Source organism: Pygoscelis adeliae, unplaced genomic scaffold (assembly GCF_000699105.1).
Source record: "Pygoscelis adeliae isolate BGI_AS28 unplaced genomic scaffold, ASM69910v1 Scaffold10, whole genome shotgun sequence".
Lineage (NCBI taxonomy): Eukaryota > Metazoa > Chordata > Aves > Sphenisciformes > Spheniscidae > Pygoscelis > Pygoscelis adeliae.
The window spans coordinates 5,996,256-6,004,689 of NW_008824053.1; positions in this window are offsets into that span (position 1 = coordinate 5,996,256).

Below are 8,434 nucleotides of genomic sequence, written 5' to 3' on the forward strand. Positions count from 1 at the left end.
GGAATGGCAATCTCCTGGAAGGAGTGATGAACCTAGCTGAAATCATGGGGAAGTTTTACAAGTGATCTGAATGTATTTGTACAAAGAGATTTCTCAGATGGTAATATTTGTCTTTAGGTATACCAAAAAGGATTTTAAAAAAGTAAATTAAAAAAACACAAACCCACTTCAGTGGTTAAAAGTGTACTCCTGGAAATCTAGAGTGTTTAAACCAAAACAAAATGCCCCCTTTCTCAGGAAATGTTGTTGTTTCAGTATCGACTTAGTCTTCTAAGGAACACTAGTAGTCCTAACTAAAGGAGCAGATCTTCCATCGGAAGTCTCCTCGCTTCAGATTTAGATTATAATAGAGTAGCATTTCTGCAGCCAAGCACTTAGCGTGATCGGTACTAAAACTGTATGAGATTAGCTAATGTACTTTTCTGTGATGTGCAAAGTGAATGCCAGGACGCAGCATTGTACCTGACTGCGGTAGCATGAAGTTATGCTTCAACAGCGTTCCATTGTGATGTAGGATTTGAAGGCAGGGAAGCAGTCTCTGGAGTGTTGTGCATCAGCAAGAAATTATTTTTGAAAGTAGAAAATAAAGAAAGAGTTTGAACTGATGTTTAGAACAAATAAATGGGAGCAGCAAAACTTTCAGTATTAGTATTACACCCAGCCATATAACAATAACTAAATGAAGCATGTATTTAAAATTTGGTGAGAAGCTTTTGTACATTTTAGTTCTGTTTGGCTCAGCGGGTGTGCTGCACTTTAGACTTCAGTCTCCAGGGCTGTCAATCCAACAACTTTCACAAGCACTATATTCACTTAAAAGCTGAAAAAGAAAAATAGAAGGGGGTGATGTTAATAGCACTTAGCACTTACATAGCTTTTCCTTCCTGAAAGTACAGTGCAAATACAAGGTAATTAACAAGTACTTTGTCTTGGAGATGCAGATGTGTATCTAAACAACCTTTAAGCAAAGAGAATACAGACATGTAAGACCAACCTGTGCCTGATTGCACATTTTCAAGGTTAAATATTGCAAAGTGGCATTTATGGTATCATTTATCCCCGTAGTGGGTCAGTAAGTCCAGCTTGTGGAAACTAACACAGTGTATTTCTGCATGCAGGGCTCCTTCTTCATTGTGTGAAGAAATTACTGTAGTAATTTCAGATTTTATTTGATGAAGTGCCTGCTATAGGAAACCACTGGCAAGTTATACAAGGGGGTGTGTTGTTTAGGTAGAGTCAAAATATGTAGTTAAGTTGCATAGATGCACCAGTTATTCAAACTGCCATCAGCCTCTGTGGCAATTCTGCTGTGCCTGCTTTGTGCCTGCTTCTCTCCATCAGCTTCAGCATCTACCCACCTTGTATAAGGTATTCTGAATATGCCCCACAATGTCTTGTGCTCCTGGACAGATAGATATCCATCTAATCCACTTGCTTAGAAAGTTTAAAGTCTTATAAGGAGAGAACCAGAAAAGAGAGGTTCAGCTGGCACTGAGAGAAGTGAAATCCTTTAGAGGAGGAGATGGGACAGACTGTAAGGATAAAACTACAAGTCTCAGACTTAACATTTCTCTAGAAATGAGGAATAAAAGTGTTGGCAGCTATGGTGTGTTTTCGGTGTGCTTTTCTTCTGGTTAAAGTAAAAGTTCAGTGGTATTTGCAAAGCTGGAAGTAGACTCATAAGTCAATTTGATAATTAAAGAGTTCTTCCGAGCCCTTGAACTACCAAGGGCTATGACTGTAGATCAGCCAGGATGCAGAGCAAAGTCTACTGGGGGAATTGTCCATTTCACTCTCCTCTTCATTCTTAGGCCATTATGAATTTAGGATGGCAAATCTGTCAATTTTGCAATTTCCTCCAGTAATAGAGTTTTGGCAGAAGCTGATGCCTGTGCTGTATTGTACTCATGCACAGTTAGGTAACCAATGCATGCTCCATTTAAGAGAGGCACAGAAAGCTTCTCAAAGTTACTGCATTGTAGTCTGTCTCTCTGTGCTGAGCTCAGCTGCTGAGAGCAGAGGAGGTGTGAAAAGGCTTGTTAATAAAAGTCTGTTTAGATTTCATTACTGTGAGCAGCCAGATCAAGACAATACAGATCTTACCAACCCTCAGAGAATTTCAGTCCTCTCTGGAAATACTTTCTTTCCTGCACTGGATACCTTTCCCAGTTGTACCTTTATGCAATGCAAGTAGAGCTCTCCTCTGCTGCCTTTGAAGACTAGAGAGAACAGAGACTCCCTTCCAATTGTAGAGAATGGAGCAGGAAAGAGGAAAGGAGGAGTGTGTGGGGGGGGTCTTGTTTCTCCTGCTCACACACACTGAAAAAAAGCATCCAGCTCAGCCTTCTGTTTTTCCCCCTTTTGTTTTTAATACTAGAAAGGGGAACTCCTTTGAGTTACAGGAGGAACAAAGGTGACTGGCGTGGAGGATGGACTAGATGTGGCAATCTGGCAGACTGTTGTTGCAGAAATGATGAAAGCATTGGAAAGGGCATAACTAACTGATTGGTCTGTGGGATAGGCAATTATAGGTTGGTTATGTTCCACTCATAGTTGGGGTTTGGGGAAGCTATGTCTTATCAAGCTCTATCATGGCTTTTGCGTTGTGCTAAAAGCATCTTACTGAGTAGATCTAGAGAAGTCTCCTACCAAGGCTAACTGGAAAAGAGCATGCAGTGAACCATGAAGAACTTACAAAAATATTCACCTCTTCTTTAGAATGGCTCTGACCTCTGAGCAGTGAAATAAAATCGAGTATTCCTGAATGAAAGCTGTAGCTATGGAGGTATCTTTGGCTACGTGGCCAGTCCTAGTCTTTAACCAATTTGAGGACTTCAGTGATGTTTTTCAGATCACTATGAAAGAAAAATCCTAACCTGTGGCAGACTTGGCATGTGGTGTGGACAGGCCTTTTTTTCCCCAGAAGATTAAACCTCTCCACTTTCATCACTGTGATTTCCTTTGTTGTGGTCTTTTTAATGTTCTGCAAGTTTTACTTAGATATTTATTAAAGTTTTTTAATGCTTAAGTCTTGATGAAAGCACATATAGGTCTCATAACCATAAACGTTGATTTTCCTCTCTGTATTGGCATAAACAATCACCTGAATATAGTGAGTATATATATATATACACACACAGATGTCAAAACCCAGCTAGTAATAAATGACATGAAATGGTTGCTGGAAAGCTGAATCAATCCTGTTCACCATATATTCCACTGTGTTACACTTTCATTATAAATTTGATGTAAATTACAAAGGTTAGTAAAATCTAATTTCACTTTTTTCACTTGTCCACTTGTGTTTTCTAAATAAGTCTCAAATTTTACATGATTAATGACCTAACTTAATCAAAAGGAAAGTTCTTCAGAGAAGAACACGTTTTAAATAGCACATTGCCATACAGATATTTTGCTTCATTACTGAGTGATAACGTAATACAGTTAATGAGTACCTTTCTCCTTAGTATAACTTCTTTGTCATCAGGAGTAGAATTTAGTCCTTTTCATCTTGTGTTATGTCATGGCTTTTGGTGTTATGTTCGATGCTCGCAGGACCTAGCCCCATCAGGAGATCCAGAAGGGTGATATTTCATTTATTCCATCACTGCAATCTTTGCTCTAGAGTTACTTAACAAAAACATTTTGTTATATGAAGTGTTCAGTGGTGTAAGTCATTGAAGTCAATATGACTTTCACAATTGATTTCAATCAGAAGAGGACTGTGTTGACTGTGACTGTGTCACCCCAGTAAAAGATGAACACTGTGCCCTTTTAAGTAATGTATTGCACCTATATTTTTAAGAGATCACTTGTAAAATATGCCCTGGAAAAGGAGGGGAAGAGAGATGTGCCTGTTAGTGCAAAACTTACCTTCTGAATTCTGTTTCTGCTTGCAAGAGAAAAATGCAGAATATAAGGCGTGTGCTGTATATTAATATTTATTCAAACTGTCTTCTGATACATTGCCTTTCTGACGCTACATGGTGTTCTCCCACACTATTTCCCAGCATGATGGCTAATGTCCTGCTCTGAAAATTATCCATTAAAATTTTATCAATTTTGTGTTTTGGTGAGACAGTATGAGGAAATGCCATTGGAAAATTAGATTCCTCTTTGACATCAGGCGCCCAGTCAGCAATCCAATCCCATGCGTTTCTACTGAGACATTAGGATTTGATATAATTTTGGGCAGAAAACATTTTAAAATGAAACAATTGAATTTTCTAGATGGTCTTGGGGACCACTTAGCTTAAGAGAATACACTTCCAAATCAAAAGCCTTTCAATCATTCTAAATATTATTTGGATGATATTTGCTTTATGTGTAGTAGCAGTTTGAATTTGTATTGAATGTTTGACTGGCTCGTGCTCACATAGATGATGTATGAAATTATTATTTCATATTTTTCTAGTGTTTGCATTGCAAGTGACATCTGGCTGACAGGAACTTGGAGAAATGGGATACGAAGTGAATGCTGCAGTTACCACAGCATCATATTTATCAAAAGGCTTAAGGTTGGTCTGTCTTTGTTTAACATAGGAAACTCATGGCAATGAATAAGAAACAGCACTATTTTTTTTAACTGAGCTGCTTAGAAGATGAAGATAGATGAAGAAAAAATGTTAATGGTATTCTGTATTCTGTTCATTGAATTAATTTATGTAGACAATCATGCATACTGGCTGAAAGACAGTTCTCAACTTGTTTGGAAGGGGTTTTTTTGCTATTATACCTTTAAATTTTGGTTAATGTTATGTAATTCATGCACACTATATCACAGAGATAGGGAAGCCTGGAATAAGCTACTATAGCAGACTGGCACAGTTCTTTTTAAACTTTAAGTGTTCAGCTACACAAGTCTAAGGGTGGGTTTAATCCTAATTGCATTATAACTTTGAAATGTACCTGTTGAAATACTGTCTTCAACCAAACTCTTATCCTAACATTTTTTCATTAAGCTCTTGATGTATCACTTGTCTAATGGTAAATTGTATCTTGATAGAATATAATACAGGTTTTAAAAATGATAATATTATATTACAGTTCAAAATGTGGTATGAAAATGTATTATTTTCTTTAGAAATATGACTTCAGCCTTTAAAAAAGGCATTTTCAAAATGCATGCTGTTTGGGAAGAAGCTCTGTCGTAGTGTTACAGAACAATGACAGAAGTGACACAGTGAAGCGTCCAGCTTCTGGCCATGCCCTGGCAGGGGAGAGGAATTGGCTATATTACTCTGACTAAAAGGGTCTCTTGGACATTTTGTCACTGTCTTGATATCATTCACCCTTACTGGTTATTAAGACTGTGGACTGTGTGAAGAAAACTCACCCCTACAGAGCTCCCCTGTTATTTCCCAGCTATCCTGGGAAGGAAGGAACCTGGGGACTGTTACACTTATGGATGTGGAGTTCAGAAGAGAAAAGCAAGAAGTTGTATGGAGATGGTGAGGTGGCTAGAAGAGACTGGGGGGGAAAGTCTGCCTAAGAGAGACAGAGAGATGTCAGACTAAGTAATCCAAAAATAATTGCATCTGTACTGCTGCCAAGTGATTTTTCTGATCTATGAAGTTATCAAGCTGAGAGCACTCAGCATCTTCCAGGACTAGGACCCTTCCTTTTAAACAAATGGAAAATCCAGCTTTGTGGTCCAATTCACAGGAAGAAAGAACTAACTGATTTTTCTTTAGGTCTGCAATTGCAACGTCTAGTTGGGAAACTTAACAAAAAAAAAAAAAAAACCCAAAACCCCAAATCAAAACAAAGTGCGGCAAGAAAGACAAAGAAAACACTGCAAAATTGTTCAAAGAGGAAAATTCTATTCCCCTAAGTGAACCTCAAGACGAACCCATCTATTTACTGATGATATGGGGAATTTGCCTGTCCTCCTTTGTTAGACATCGGCAGTGTGATTACCCTCCACTCTACTTTTCTCCCTGCTTTTGCAAACATTTCCAGTCAATAAAGAGGCTTATCCATTGCCGTACTTGTCTTTCCTAGCAGTCATGAACTTTCATTTTTATTATAGGGGAAAAAAGCCTCTTTTTTTTTTTTTTTTTATCAGACAATTGAACAAAGAATACTGAGATGTTGATCACTTCAGACCAGCAGAGTATCAAATTAGAGCATTCAGAGCAATATGTATTCTGAGCATAGCAATGACAGGAGCAGAACCGATCAGAAAAGCAAAAGAGATGATACTGTAGCACAGTCTGCCATTGAGGCTGGTTTCCTAAGCGTTGCACAGTAGTTCTTTTCAGTAGTTCTTTAACCATGCAGAATGCTATATATGATTCATTGGAATATGCTTTGCACTTTTATAGGTGAAGATCACCAAGTATTTACTTTGTGTTGGCTTAGGATGTCGTGACAAAGAACTTGACATGCAGGAAACACTAGATACCTTATCACTTAAAAAAAAATAGAGTAGGTGCTTTTGGAGCCTTTCTGAATGGGTCCTATTCACTGTTGCAATTCCCATGTGCTCTGATGGTTTGTTACAGATGGAGTATTATATAGCATAGTCTGCTTATCTGTTTGCCATGTTGTCGTTTACTCTTTTGAACATGACACCTTTCCTTGGGTTCCTCTAAAGCTCAAAAGACCTGATGTCAGTCATTCCTAAAACATATTCCTTTGTCCTTCTGCAATGAATGTCTCCAAGCTCTCCTTGTCTCTTTCAGTTGAGGTGGGCCAGTCCCCATGTCCCAAACTTTTACTCAGTGTGTCTGTTCTTACTAACAGAATGATTCATATACAAAGATAGACAAGGTACCTTGAACTACTTTTAAACAAGTCTGCAACTGCTACTGCCTCCTGTTGAGCTAAAATCATGGAAGTCTTCAATTTATTTTTTCACTTCCATTCAGCTTTGTTGTATTATGCTACACAGTACTTCTGTCCCTACTTTGTGATATATGAAACAAAGCTGTTCTAGTTTCTTAGCCAATATTATTTATGCTCTGTGATAATGTATATTACACTTGTATTTGTCTGCTTCTCTGTCTACCTAGCCACACACTCAGATTTTATCAGCTTCTGGCTAAGATTGCTAGACTTCCTGTATGCCAACACAAACAGAAAGCAAGGAAATAAGTGGTTAAGTCATTCAACACCCCATTTACACTACTCTCATCGGCTCTCTTTCTCAATCTCAACTACCTCACTTCCAACGTCCACAGTCCGCACATTTCCAACTTCATCCTGATTACATTAGTTTTCTTCTGTTTGCTATTCAAGGCAATATTTCTTTGGCCTGCTGCATGATTTTGCACTTTCTATCTTGAGTATTTGCACCCCAAACTAAGACATCATCATTAACTAAAAATTTTAAAAAGTCTGTAGGTCCTGGTTATTTGCTACATTGCAGGTTCTAAGATTGAAGGAAAACTACCTAGCTGTGGAACTGACGGCGATAAGGCTGGAGATATATGATCTGCATTCTTTGTATTGAGATATTTTGGTAGAAAGCTTTGGGATAAAATTTTCAAAAGTGCCATTAGATCGGATTTTCAAAGCTATTTAGGGGCTGAAAAGTCTAGTGGGGTATTTCTAACAGTTTTAATCCTTTTATTTCATACTTCCATTATTTCATCATTAGAAATCTGTCCCTAAACTTAGACATTATATTCTCCATTGTACTTACTGTTTTCTGGCTGGGCTTAGTCTTTCAGACGTGTACCTTACCTTTTTTAGCATTATGATAACTATACTGCTACTCCAATCAGCCAGTGTCTTACTTCACCTTCAGATAAGATTTCAGTTTCTTTTTACGAGTTTAATATGGTCATTTATGCTTGGTGTAGTATTGGAATTTCTATCAAAGCGATGGATCACCTTTTTAAGAGCCGAGGGTCTGGGAAACACTTCATTGCATTCTTTAATATTGTCCTTTGTGCGTTGAGTAGTGAAGCCATGCTTCTTAATAGTTTGCATTTACAGTCTGTTTCACAGAACAAGGATAGGTCAGACTTCCTCTATTGCTCTTTTGAACCTTCCTCAGCCTGTGGGGAAAGTCAGATTGGTCAAAGGTCTGATCCCTTTGAAAGTCGAATCTTGGCACTTTCTTCTGTGTGGGTGAAGATGAAAGTGAATGAATGACACTCAGTATAAACAACCTTTCCTTTTCAAGAGAAGACTAGTAGCACCTACATGTACAGTTATTCTACAGGAACTAAGTTCTCTAGATGATGTTCATGTCAGTCGAAGTACTTGCAAGTGAATTTTGAGGCATTTTTTAGGAGCGACGTGTATATATAATAAAAGCCAGAGAAAAAGTATTCACTTTTTATTTGAATACTAAAATTAGTATTAGCTGTGGTAGACTGATGAACTGCCTGAGACATTTCAATACAATAGCACACACTGAATATATATTTTTTTTCAAGTTTGGTTGGCAGAAGGCAGCAGGAAGGGGGGGGGGGGGGGGGGA